The sequence below is a fragment of the Electrona antarctica genome (genome assembly GCF_951216825.1).
Source record: "Electrona antarctica genome assembly, chromosome: 3".
Classification (NCBI taxonomy): Eukaryota; Metazoa; Chordata; class Actinopteri; order Myctophiformes; family Myctophidae; genus Electrona; species Electrona antarctica.
The window spans coordinates 29,697,753-29,709,935 of record NC_136808.1 but is presented as its reverse complement, the minus strand read 5'-3'; positions in this window follow the sequence as shown (position 1 = coordinate 29,709,935).

The window sequence follows — 12,183 nt, the reverse complement described above, 5'->3', positions numbered from 1 at the left end:
TAATGAACAGTGTTTTTCACCTCCACAGGACAGTCAGAGGACAGTGGGTTTTAGAGGCTCACATCTGATGTGGTTTGTGTTCAAGTTAACTTTTCCAAGAAGGGACAATGAACCCCTACTGATGCTATAAGGAAACTGACAGATTCAAAGCCGTCCAGAAGCACAACATTGGTATTAGCTGGATGTGGCCAATATGGTGAAGCTAGTGTGTGTGTCTGATTGTGTGCTTGTGTGTGTGTGTGTGTGTGTGTGTGTGTGTGTGTGTGTGTGTGTGTATGTGCGTGTTTGTGTGCGTGCATGCGTGGTGTGTGTGTGTGTGTGTGTGTGTATGTGTGTGTGTGTGTGTGTGTGTGTGTGTTTGCATGTGTTTGTGTGCATATTTGTGTGTTTGTGTACGTGTGTGCCTGTGTGGTGCGCACGCGTGCCCGTTTTCGTCTATGACAAATTGAGCAAAAATCTAAACCAAATGTGTCGTCGTCTTCTTGGTGGACCATCAAAAGGTCTTGTGGTGAGGTGCACTCTGTCATTGATGCTGTGCCAGTGTTTAATTCAGCCACGGGCTGCACGGGAGCACTGAGGCCGGGGCAGAGCAAGGGGAAGGGAGTGGTTTTGGCACGCAGGCACTTGAATAATAACATCTTCCAGTTCTCCCCCCACATCTAAAGCGAAGCAGAAAAATGGAGAGAGAAACCCAACCACATTATGTCTCTGAAAAAGGTTTTGGAAACCTCAAAGGCTTCGTATTCGGTACAATCCGTCGTCCAATCCACCAAATTTCCATAACGCGGGAAGCAGGTTATCACAAAAGCAATCTTCCTTGTGCAATTGTACGGTATTTAATAAATGACTGCCAGGCGGTGCCATTTATAACGTAATCTCATACCGAGGGAAGGCAACACAAAACACGTATTCCACACGCACGCACACGAGCACGCACAAACATTATTATTTACATCTATAACATAAACAAAAAATTATTTGATGAAAAGTATCCTAGTGGATACTTCCTTTCCTCTGTGATCCTCATACCCCACCATCCTTTGAGGGAAGGGGACTCGGGGAGTCATCGATGCCTATACTTTACCTGTTTGGTTTTACATATTCATAAGGCAATAGAGAGAATTGATATCTGCGCCTTCTAACTCAATTCTCCCTCCATCCATTCCCCCGTCTCTTTCATGCCTGCCTGCAGGCTGCCCAGCAGGGGGTGAGTGTGACAGACAGTGGGGCTCCTCCGGCCAGACCCCCGCAATTTGGTCCCACGTTAGTATTCCAGCCCAGTGTGCTGCGGCACAATGGATGTCACATGAGCCATGATCCGCTCTGTCACTCATATATACGGTAACTCTGTTATATATGCTAATCGTTTAGATGATCCCACCCTCCCCCACTTCTCTGTTGAGGCCTGGTATTTTTAACGTATGAGCCCGTTTGCTGCATTGCCTCCTTTATCTAAAAATGTCACGTTGACGTATGTTGGTGATATTTTTGTCTTCACAACTATCTCGATCGCTTTTCTTGCTATCCGAATTCATCACCCATTTATCCTCGGTTCGCTGATTAAAAATTAGCCGGTGACTCATCACAGGTTCTGGTAGTTAAAAATAAAGAAAGGGGGGAGAGTGGATATACACCGTGCAATCAACAGTGTTCATTTAACCAGCTGTAGTGGTCCATTTGGTTATACTTAACACTGAGGATTTTACTGTGTAGAGAAAAGGAGCCGAGGGAGCTGAGCACATGAGGTGGGGGGTGATTGGTAGGGGGGTGTTATAGAGCCAGGAGGCACAGTGCGAGGAGATATTGCTTGTTGGGTCTTGCCATTGTAATGTGCACAGATTGGTGGGCGAGGCCGAGGCCCATAACTCAGCGAGGTAATAACCAAGGCATGGCACCATAGCTCACCTTTCCGCCGGGTGCGGCTGCCATCGCCACAGCCCCACTTTTACACGCTAAACATCTCTCACCCGCTCTCCAATCGCGCGCGCCCCCTCACACCAATCATCACAATTATAGTCCTTGCCATTCGTCAAGCGGGGCAGATGAGCCGGGGAGAGATGACGCGGCGCTCCTGGCGAGGTTGATGTGCCGCCGCTCTCGCTGCATGGCTGATGACGGGCTGTTCTGTGGAAGGCTCCTGTTGACTGTTGTTGTCACCACCGAGGATCTCCCATGATGTATTTTTAAACAGGAACAGTGGCCCGCCACACAGTGGTGTGCATGCATGAAGAATGTATACCTCTCTGTGCGCCGTGTGAAATTCCAGTTCAGTCACATACCAGTGTAGTGCTAATGCACATACAGTATTCACGCAGGGACATGTACTGTACACTCACATGCGCACCCCTATCCCAATAATAACCGGCACAAACACACACACACACACACACACACACACACACACACACACACACACACACACACACACACACACACACACACACACACCCACACACACATCAGTGCGCATGCCAGTCATGACAACGAAGTCATTTAAGCATACCTGGGCTCATAATAATGACCGTGCAGAGGGTTGCTTCCGACCATTATAGCTCTAATGGGCCTTCGTCGCTCCACGCTGCCTGTATTCAAACAGTCGTGGGGTGTTTGAGAGAGCCTAGTGCTCCTGTGGGAGCTACATGTACGTGCCTGCTCAGTGCCATAGCCAGGATGGATGGCAGCTCAATTGAATAAAGGGGATCACCGCTGCACAATACAGCCGACGTCCTGAATTCACAATGACTTCTGGATTTACACCACCACCCCCACGCCTGCCACACCCACCCTGCCTGAATTGTGTGTCTGAAGTGTGTGTGTGTGTGTGTGTGTGTGTGTGTGTGTGTGTGTGTGTGTGTGTGTGTGTGTGTGTGTGTGTGTGTGTGTGTGTGTGTGTGTGTGTGTGTGCGTGCGTGCGTGCGTGCGTGCGTGCGTGCGTGCGTGCGTGCGTGCGTGCGTGCGTGCGTGCGTGCGTGCGTGCGTGCGTGCGTGCGTGCGTGCGTGCGTGCGTGCGTGCGTGCGTGCGTGCGTGCGTGCGTGCGTGCGTGCGTGCGTGCGCGCGCGCGCGCGCGCGCGCGCGCTTCCTCCTCCAACTGGGACCTCTCCATAAATGCTACAGGCTGTAAATCCCAAACAACAGGGGAAAATATCTGTCTTGTTACAGGCCAGCGTCCGTACTTTAGTGGACTGCGGGCCAGACTAAGAGCTTGTGAAATAGAAAAAGGGAAAAGGTCCTTTGTACAAAACAACAAAACAAGCAACTGGATCGAAGCTACTTTAGAAAACCCTGGCTAGCACGGGCGTGGCTGGGCTGAATCTCCACTATATACGATGGAAAAGGGAGGTAGATGGCAGATAACAAGAACACCCAGGGGGGTGTAGTAGAGGCTCATTTAATTTGTGACATATATAGTCAGCAATTTTGGCAGCCATAAAAAAGATATATATAAGTAAATATATACTATATAAGAAAAAGGCAAGGTGATGCTGACAGTCTGTCATGGACCATGCAGGTAAACATGAAGGCAGGCAACCAGCCAGTCTGACAGACTCCCACTTAATATTCATTATATCAATGTTACCGCCAAGCTGTTACGGCTGACGTCTTTGTCTGGAAGTTTCTGTCACTGGGATGCAGAGACCAGTTTGAGGCTTCAAATTCCACTGTATTCTCTGTGCTGCAGCTATAGTAGCGATGCCTCAAAAGAATGAAGAGCAATGCTAATTCCACACCTGCCATCATCGTGCCTCTGATTTTAGTTTATTTTACTTGGCCCCCTCATGCACATTCACTATACTACAGCAACACATTCTCAGAAGGCTAATTGCATTCTGTGGCATTGATCCCTGTTCTATTTGTCTGTTTCAGATGGTGGAATGCATAGTTGGATGATTGTGTGTGTGTGTGTGTGTGTGTGTGTGTGTGTGTGTGTGTGTGTGTGTGTGTGTGTGTGTGTGTGTGTGTGTGTGTGTGTGTGTGTGTGTGTGTGTGTGTGTGTGTGTGTGCACGTGTGTGCACGTGTGTGCGTGGGTGGGAGGGTGGCTGGGCGTGGGCGTGTGTGCGTGCGTGCGTACATGCGTGCGTGCGTGCATGTGCGTGCGTGCATGCGTGTGCACACTGCACATGCTGGGGGGCAGATTAACTATGATGATTATTCTTGGTTATCTGACAACAATAACTCCTTCAGTATTCTACACACTTACAGACAAATGACCAAGAGAATGAGCGATCAATTTCGCCTTGCTCGGGTATAGAGTGAATGGAGCCCAAATCCCTTATCTCTCCCCGACACAGAACTCCCTGCATCTTCTGGGCAGAGAGATGTTTTCATTATTTGCCTCTGAATTGGTATTTAGACTGAGGGTAGGAAAGAGGCTCATATAATTAGTCATTATCCAAGCAGTGTTAATGCTCCAGCTGTGGGAAAGGACGGTGTTTATGTGTCTGAGCGTATTCACGCACGCACGCACGCACGCACGCACGCACGCACGCACGCACGCACGCACGCACGCACGCACGCACGCACGCACACACACACACACATCAGGACAAATCAGATCAAACATTCTGCCTAGCACACACTTGCAGACAAAGACAAGACAAAGCCACGCAGACTCAAGCCTGCAGTCTCTCTCTCTCTCGTCCATCTCTCTCTCTCTCTGTCCATCTCTCTCTCTCTCTCTCTCTCTCTCTCTCTCTCTCTCTCTCTCTCTCTCTCTCTCTGCCTGCCTGAGAGTGCAGGCTGTTACAGCTTAATCAGATTCTCAGAGACACACAGGAGCAGCATCTCTTGGTCTCACATCGCCCTCATTCAAATGTAAGTCCATATTCCTTCCTCTCTGTTTCTGCTCTCTACTGAGGCTGTACTGTGAAGAGTGATCAGGACTTCACTCTACTGAATACAATACTGTTCATCTCTTCCTCTCTCTCCCTCACACGCACGCACGCACGCACGCACGCACGCACGCACGCACGCACGCACGCACGCACGCACGCACGCACGCACGCACGCACGCACGCACGCACGCACGCACGCACGCACGCACACACAAACAAACAAACAAACAAACAAACAGACGCACGCACGCACGCACGCACGCACGCACGCACGCACGCACGCACGCACGCACGCACGCACGCACGCACGCACGCACGCACGCACGCACGCACACTGCTTCCTCTCCCCCTCCACCTTCAGCAGTGTTACGAAAAGACTCTGATTGGCCAGAGCTCGTTGTCTCATCAACAGCTAGGCGGACCACTAGGAGTGCCTTGCCACAGCTAGGCGGACCACTAGGAGTGCCTTGCCACAGCTAGGCGGACCACTAGGAGTGCCTTGCCACAGCTAGGCGGACCACTCGGCCCTCCTGGTGAGAACAGACTAAAGCAGTAGTAACAGTCACAGCAATGGAGGCGCTGCGTCTCTAGTTTGAGCACAATTTACAATTTAGGCATTTAGCAGACGCTCTTAATCCAGAGCGATTTACATTAAGCAAGAACAAAAAAGCATGGGAATACATCACATAAAAAGCATTTATCATGATACATGCGTACCGTAAGCTAAGAACGTAACAGTGGAATATCTATATAATGAAACTATACATATAAACTATATATACTATACTATGCTATACATATGTACTATGATGTGCTATGACTACATACAATGCAATTATAGTGCTGTCTACATAACATGCTATAAGTCTGTATCAAATGATATCTAAGTCTACAGAAATGCTATCTAAGGGGGTAGGGTAAGAGCACAGTGAACAAAGTCCACTAGAGCCGACTCAGTGCATCCCCTAGGGTAGTGCCAGCGCAGAGCATTATTTTCCACCATGGAGGAAAGCCGGGCACTGCTATCCTCTATGTGACACAGTGACGAAGCAGATCCGCATCACAGAAGAGGGCGTTGCCAAGTTACAGCGATCAGGTAGGCCAATCAGGGCGGCTCTTTTCATAACACACTGCCGTAGGATGTATATACTGTACGCCCCTCTCCCTGTCTCTTACTCATCTTCCCCAACACTCTCATCTTGCTATATCTCTTACTACGGCTAAAGCTACTATGGCTTGATCGTGAACTAATCTTTATTCTGCTGAGAAACCCCATGCAGGTTTTTTTCTCAAAGCAATAGGAAGGGAGAGGATTGTGTGCGGTCTGTGTAAACATAAAGATGCTGGTTTGCTCTCTGAACTCTTGTCTTCAATTCTCTGGCTCTGGTCTGCAAGTCAGTCAGTCAGTCTCTGTTGGTGCACTCTTCTCTCTACTCAGCTCAGTCGGGGGTGATTCTCTTTTTGTGATTCTCTGCACTCGTCTCGCTGCATTGGCATGGCCAGCCAGTCACAGAGGAGATTTGTCCACATTAATAATGAATGAAAGAAATGAGAACCAGCATTTACATCCGCCGGACGAGCCTATAGCATCCTTCACTTCTGTCATCCTGACTAGTGCATGCATGCATTTTTCTTGTGGACTGTGACTGTCTCATTTTGCTTTCATATGGGCTTTGTCTCAGCGGCTTAGCACCCTGCTGGCTGTACAAGGAGAACCTAATCAGGCCGAGATTGGCAGTGCTGCAGGAGTACAGTATTTGCATCTCGTTGCTTATTTCATTGACTTATGGCTGTGATGGCTGGCAGCCTATCAATGCAAAGTAATTACAATAGGCCACAGTGAGGTTGAATAATTGATGTGCCTCTTGCAGCTGATGCATGCTGGAAAAACCTGTCTGTTGAGAGCCCCGTCAGTAGTTTATCACAGGGTGAGAGAGGGGAGAGTGCAACCTGACTGCCAATGCTTAGTGCTGTAATAATGATGCGGGTCTGGGCCTGTCAGCACGAGGACAACTGGGAGATAGTTCCCAAGCCAACTAGAGCTCAGCTATCAGCTCTGGCTTGTCCCCAGATCAATACCTGGAAGAGGAACGGTCCCAAGGTAAAGGCAGTCTTTAACTTTAAGCCCGCCATCCTCTCCTGTTAGCAATGTCAGCCGGGGTTGGGGGTGGGGGGTGTATTTCCTTCCCCAAATGACAGTTTATTGACCGTTGGAGGGCAACGATGACAGTTCGTTTTTTAAAGACAAGGCAATGATTGTTTCATTTCCGGTGCATTATTGTAAGACAGGGTAGATACTTTGGCACTTTGTGCGTCTACTTCGGCAGATGGAGATTTGAGCGGGCCGTACGTAACTGAAATGGTGCTCTGGCTTCACTGTGCAGTTCCGGTTGATTGACCAGCATGGAAGATTCACGAACATATAAGCCTTGCCGAGCCTTAGGGCAGGAGCCTATCTCCTGTTTCTGTAGCGTGAGGCAGCTTTTTACAAGTACACCTCCTGGACATTCTGCTAGTATGTCGCAGTGACCTCCCCCCAATCCAACCCTTGATGCAAGAACATATAATAGTCATTAAAATAAGTTCTATTCAACCTGATGCTCTATAGTGTTGAGAAAGTAACTAAAGTAACGTATTACTTTACCTTTCTCCAGAAACTAAACTAGTAATGTAACAAATTACTTTACATTTTGAGTATGGTAATAATATTACTAATTATACTATTTTCCAGTATTTATAAATGGTAGACTGGGTTGGGATCGAGTTGCTTTGCAAGCTGCTGATCCGTCTGGATCTAGACTCTAGAGCGGATACGGAAACGATGTGTACGTGTGAATTATCGGATGCGGAAGGGCAGGCCTTAAACTGTCCGGAAAAAACTGGGTAGAAAAAAGTAAAGTAATAAGTAACTAGTTGTCACGGTGCGACTCAAGACAAGTAATATAGGACCCAAAATGCTGAACAGACAGGCAGGAGCAGAGAACGTCAAATTAAAGTATTTATTATACTGAAAACACTAGGTGAACATAACAGGAACAGAACACCATAACAACATCTATAGTCAAGCAGGGAACATAAGGAACTGAGGGTTTAAGTAGACAGGGATCACAATACACAGGTGAACAGAACAAACAATCAACACTGGGATTGGCTAGGAGACTAACAGGACACAGGTGGAGAAAACTAGTAATCACAGGGAGGTGAGACAACACAGGAAACAGTAACTAGGGAAAACAGGAAACACTAGGACATCACTACACAGTAAAAGTGTGCAACAGACTGATATTGTGACACTAGTTACTTTTGGCAGGGAGTAATAAGTAAAGTAATCATTATATAACTTTTTTAAGTAACTATAGTAATAGGTAATATATTACCGTTTTTGAGTAACTTTTCCAACACTGCTGCTATCACAGTCTAATCTAATCTAATCTCATAGTTAGCCACCTCGGTAACACTTGCAGATACGGTTCATGAACTAATGATTAACTAATGATTAACTAATACATTAGTTAAGCATTAGTTAATCATTAGTTCATCACAATTCATCATGAATCATGATGAATTCATCATGATTCATGATGATGATGATTCTGATGATTCATCATGAATCGTCATTAGTTAACCACGATTTGTAGATGATTTATAGATCTAATTTTTCCGCCCAAATCTATGCCCAGGATGAGTGCTCATAGGCGGGTAGGTCTCTCAGTCTCTCTGGAGGTCATTCCTGGTTGTACCCATGGGTCATTTTACTCAATTCTTTGCCCACGATGGGTGCTCAAAGGTTGGTAGGGGTCTGTCCGGAGCTCTCCCTGGTGCTTTATGGATCATTTTTGGACCCCCCCATTTTGCCCAAATCTATACCCAGGATGAGTGCTCATAGACGGGTAGGGTTAGTGAGCAGACTCGGTCTCTCTGGAGGTAATTTTTCTCAATTCTATGCCCACGAGTGCTCAAAGGTGGGTAGGGGTCCCTGGTGTTTTATGGATAATTTTTGGACTCACCCATTTTGCCCAAATCCATACCCAGGATGAGTGCTCATAGACGGGTAGGGTTAGTGAGCAGACTCGGTCTCTCTGGAGGTAATTTTTCTCAATTCTATGCCCACGATGAGTGCTCAAAGGTGGGTAGGGGTCCCTGGTGTTTTATGGATAATTTTTGGACTCACCCATTTTGCCCAAATCTATACCCAGGATGAGTGCTCATAGACGGGTAGGGTTAGTGAGCAGACTCGGTCTCTCTGGAGGTCATTTTTCTCAATTCTATGCCCACGATGAGTGCTCAAAGGTGGGTAGGGGTCCCTGGTGTTTCATGGATCATTTTTGGACTCACCCATTTTGCCCAAATCTATACCCAGGATGAGTGCTCATAGACGGGTAGGGTTAGTGAGCAGACGCGGTCTCTCTGGAGGTAGTTTTCTCAATTCTATGCCCACGATGAGTGCTCAAAGGTGGGTAGGTCTCCCTTGTAGAGGTCTCCCTTGTAGTTTATGCGTAACTTCTGGACATTATCATCATGAACTACCATTACATTTTACTTACTTACTAGAGAGTTGGACTCTATTAATGATTAACTATCATTAGTTAATAGTTAGTTAATTGATATTTGCACCCCAAAGTAAAGTGGCAACATTATCATCATGAACTACCATTACATTGTACTTACTTACTAGAGAGTTGGACTCTATTAATGATCAACTATCATTAGTTAATAGTTAGTTAATTGATATTTGCACCCCAAAGTAAAGTGGCAACATTATCATCATGAACTACCATTACATTGTACTTACTTACTAGAGAGTTGGACTCTATTAATGATTAACTATCATTAGTTAATAGTTAGTTAATTGATATTTGCACCCCAAAGTAAAGTGGCAACATTTTCATCATGAACTAGCTGTAGTTAACAGTTAGTTAATGGTTATTTGCACCCCAAAGTAAAGTGACAACATTTTCATCATGAACTAATCATGAACTCATGATTAACTAATCATGAATTCATCATGAACTGGATATATGGACACAAAGTCACATCAATATAAATAATAGTGAATGCAAAACAATACAATACTAACAATACATTACAATCTGAATCCAAATGTACAATTACAAGCCACCTTCAATATTGCCAATTTTTGCCATTTTTTTATTTACAGCAACCCCCCCCCCCCCCCCCCCCCACACACACACACACACACACTCTCTCCCCCCACACAGAAACTAAAAAATAAAATAAAAACACTTAACACAAACAAAAATATACCACAAAATAAATAAAGTATTATACAAAATACAAATGTAAAATACAAAAGAACAACAAAACAAAAGCAAGGAAGTAGGCAGAGGAAACAGGCCGAGGGGCAGGCCGACACCAGCCACCCGGGCCAACAGCGGGTGAGCTAGATACAGCCCTGGCGCAGACGCCAATGGACTGGCATCCACACATCTGGCCCACCTGCTGCCCGCCAAGGCAAGGCCTTTAACAAAGCCAACAACAGTGCTTATCCAAATCAGCAGCACAATTTTTCCTCTCAACTATAAAACTAAAGTACTTGTTAAGATCATTGCTTATCCAATATGGTTTGACACAACTATGAAACAAAATGACCTGGCTCTTATAAATATAACACAGTCAACAATGAATAGTAATTGTTACATGGCCACTTATTATTACCAAATAGACATAGAAAAATGACTACAACAGTAATATGAAAAATAACAAACAAAAAGAAAAGCCGGAAAAAATATGAAAACCCTTAGTTCCCAAAGTTTGTTTTTGTTCTCGTTGGGGCTCTTTTATCTGAACTGTGACAGTGTTCGATTGGTCTTTGTCCTACCACACAAACCATGGATCTCGCCACCCAGTATGCACTGGGAATCTATCTGGGGAAACGTTGGGTATGGAGACAGTGGAGCCTCACATGCACCTTGGCTCCTCGATGGATGGGAAGGGAACCGCTGTCCTCTTCTCCACGTGAGATGCTCCAAGGGATGAGGATGGGATCTAAAAAACCTGACCTATGATAGATCAGACAAGATCCAAAACCCCACGAATTAGCATAAATTAACACCTTTTTAACTTGCATTAATTAGCTTAATCATGTTCTTTTTATAGTAATCATGTATTTAAAATACATTGAAAACCATTCAAAATAATTCAAAACACTTATTTTCTTTTACAATGTTTAATATTCAATGAACTGTTCCTTTTCCACAAAAATAAAAATAGTATGAAATGCTCCTTTAAGTATCACAATGTAATGAGTTAAATTGCATAAAGTGCACATTCAAAAGGTTTACAGGGTGTTTTGTGCAGTAACTAGGAGGTATTTATGACGCAAATGTGCTTAGTATGTACCCTTAAAATGTACCTTCAGTCACTATAACCCACAATTCTCATGTACATGCATATTGTATTCCTTCAGTAACAAACTGTCTTTCAAAATGTAACATGAACTTAAATACTTAAATGTAACAATAAATCATTGGCAGGATGTATTGTGGCTAAACACCATTTAAGATAACCATCTTTGTTCTACATTGTCTCACTCACCACTTCATGAATGCTGAGACTGCAATGTCACCTGGCTGCTCAGTGATTTGCAACACTCTCACACTGCTCTGCAAAGTTCAAAATGACACAATACACAAATCAGGAGTTGCCTAACAACATTAAGAATGTGAATGATTTGAATTGGAAGATTATGTTTTAGTCTTACGAGGCAGATTGCCAGTGGTGGAAAAAGTACAAAAATATTTTACTTAAGTAGAAGTACTGATTCTCTACTTGACAATTACTTAAGTAAAAGTACAAAGTACCCATTAAGAAAGTTACTTAAGTAAAAGTATAAAAGTATCTCAAATTAAATGTACTTAAGTACAAAAAGTACCCGGTGTAAAAATGTACTTAAGTATAAAAGTAAAAATTACAAAGTACAAGTACAAAGTACAAAATACAAAGTACCCGGTGTAAAAATGTACTTAAGTATAAAAGTAAAATTACAAAGTAAAAGTACAAAGTACAAAATACAAAGTACCCGGTGTAACAATGTACTTAAGTATAAAAGTAAAAATTACAAAGTACAAAATAAAAAGTACCCGGTGTAAAAATGTACTTAAGTATAAAAGTAAAAATTACAAAGTACAAAATACAAAATTATTTTCAAAATGAATACAAATAAATGAAGTCCTAAAATTGTCCTGTCAAAAGTGGCTTTATTCCAAAAAATGAAATGGCATACAAATAATTAAAATACAGAACCCCCAACAGCGTACATAACATATAACATACAGGACCAACATGCATAATTAATTAACACAAGAGCTCCATGTTGCGTTGCAAAACAG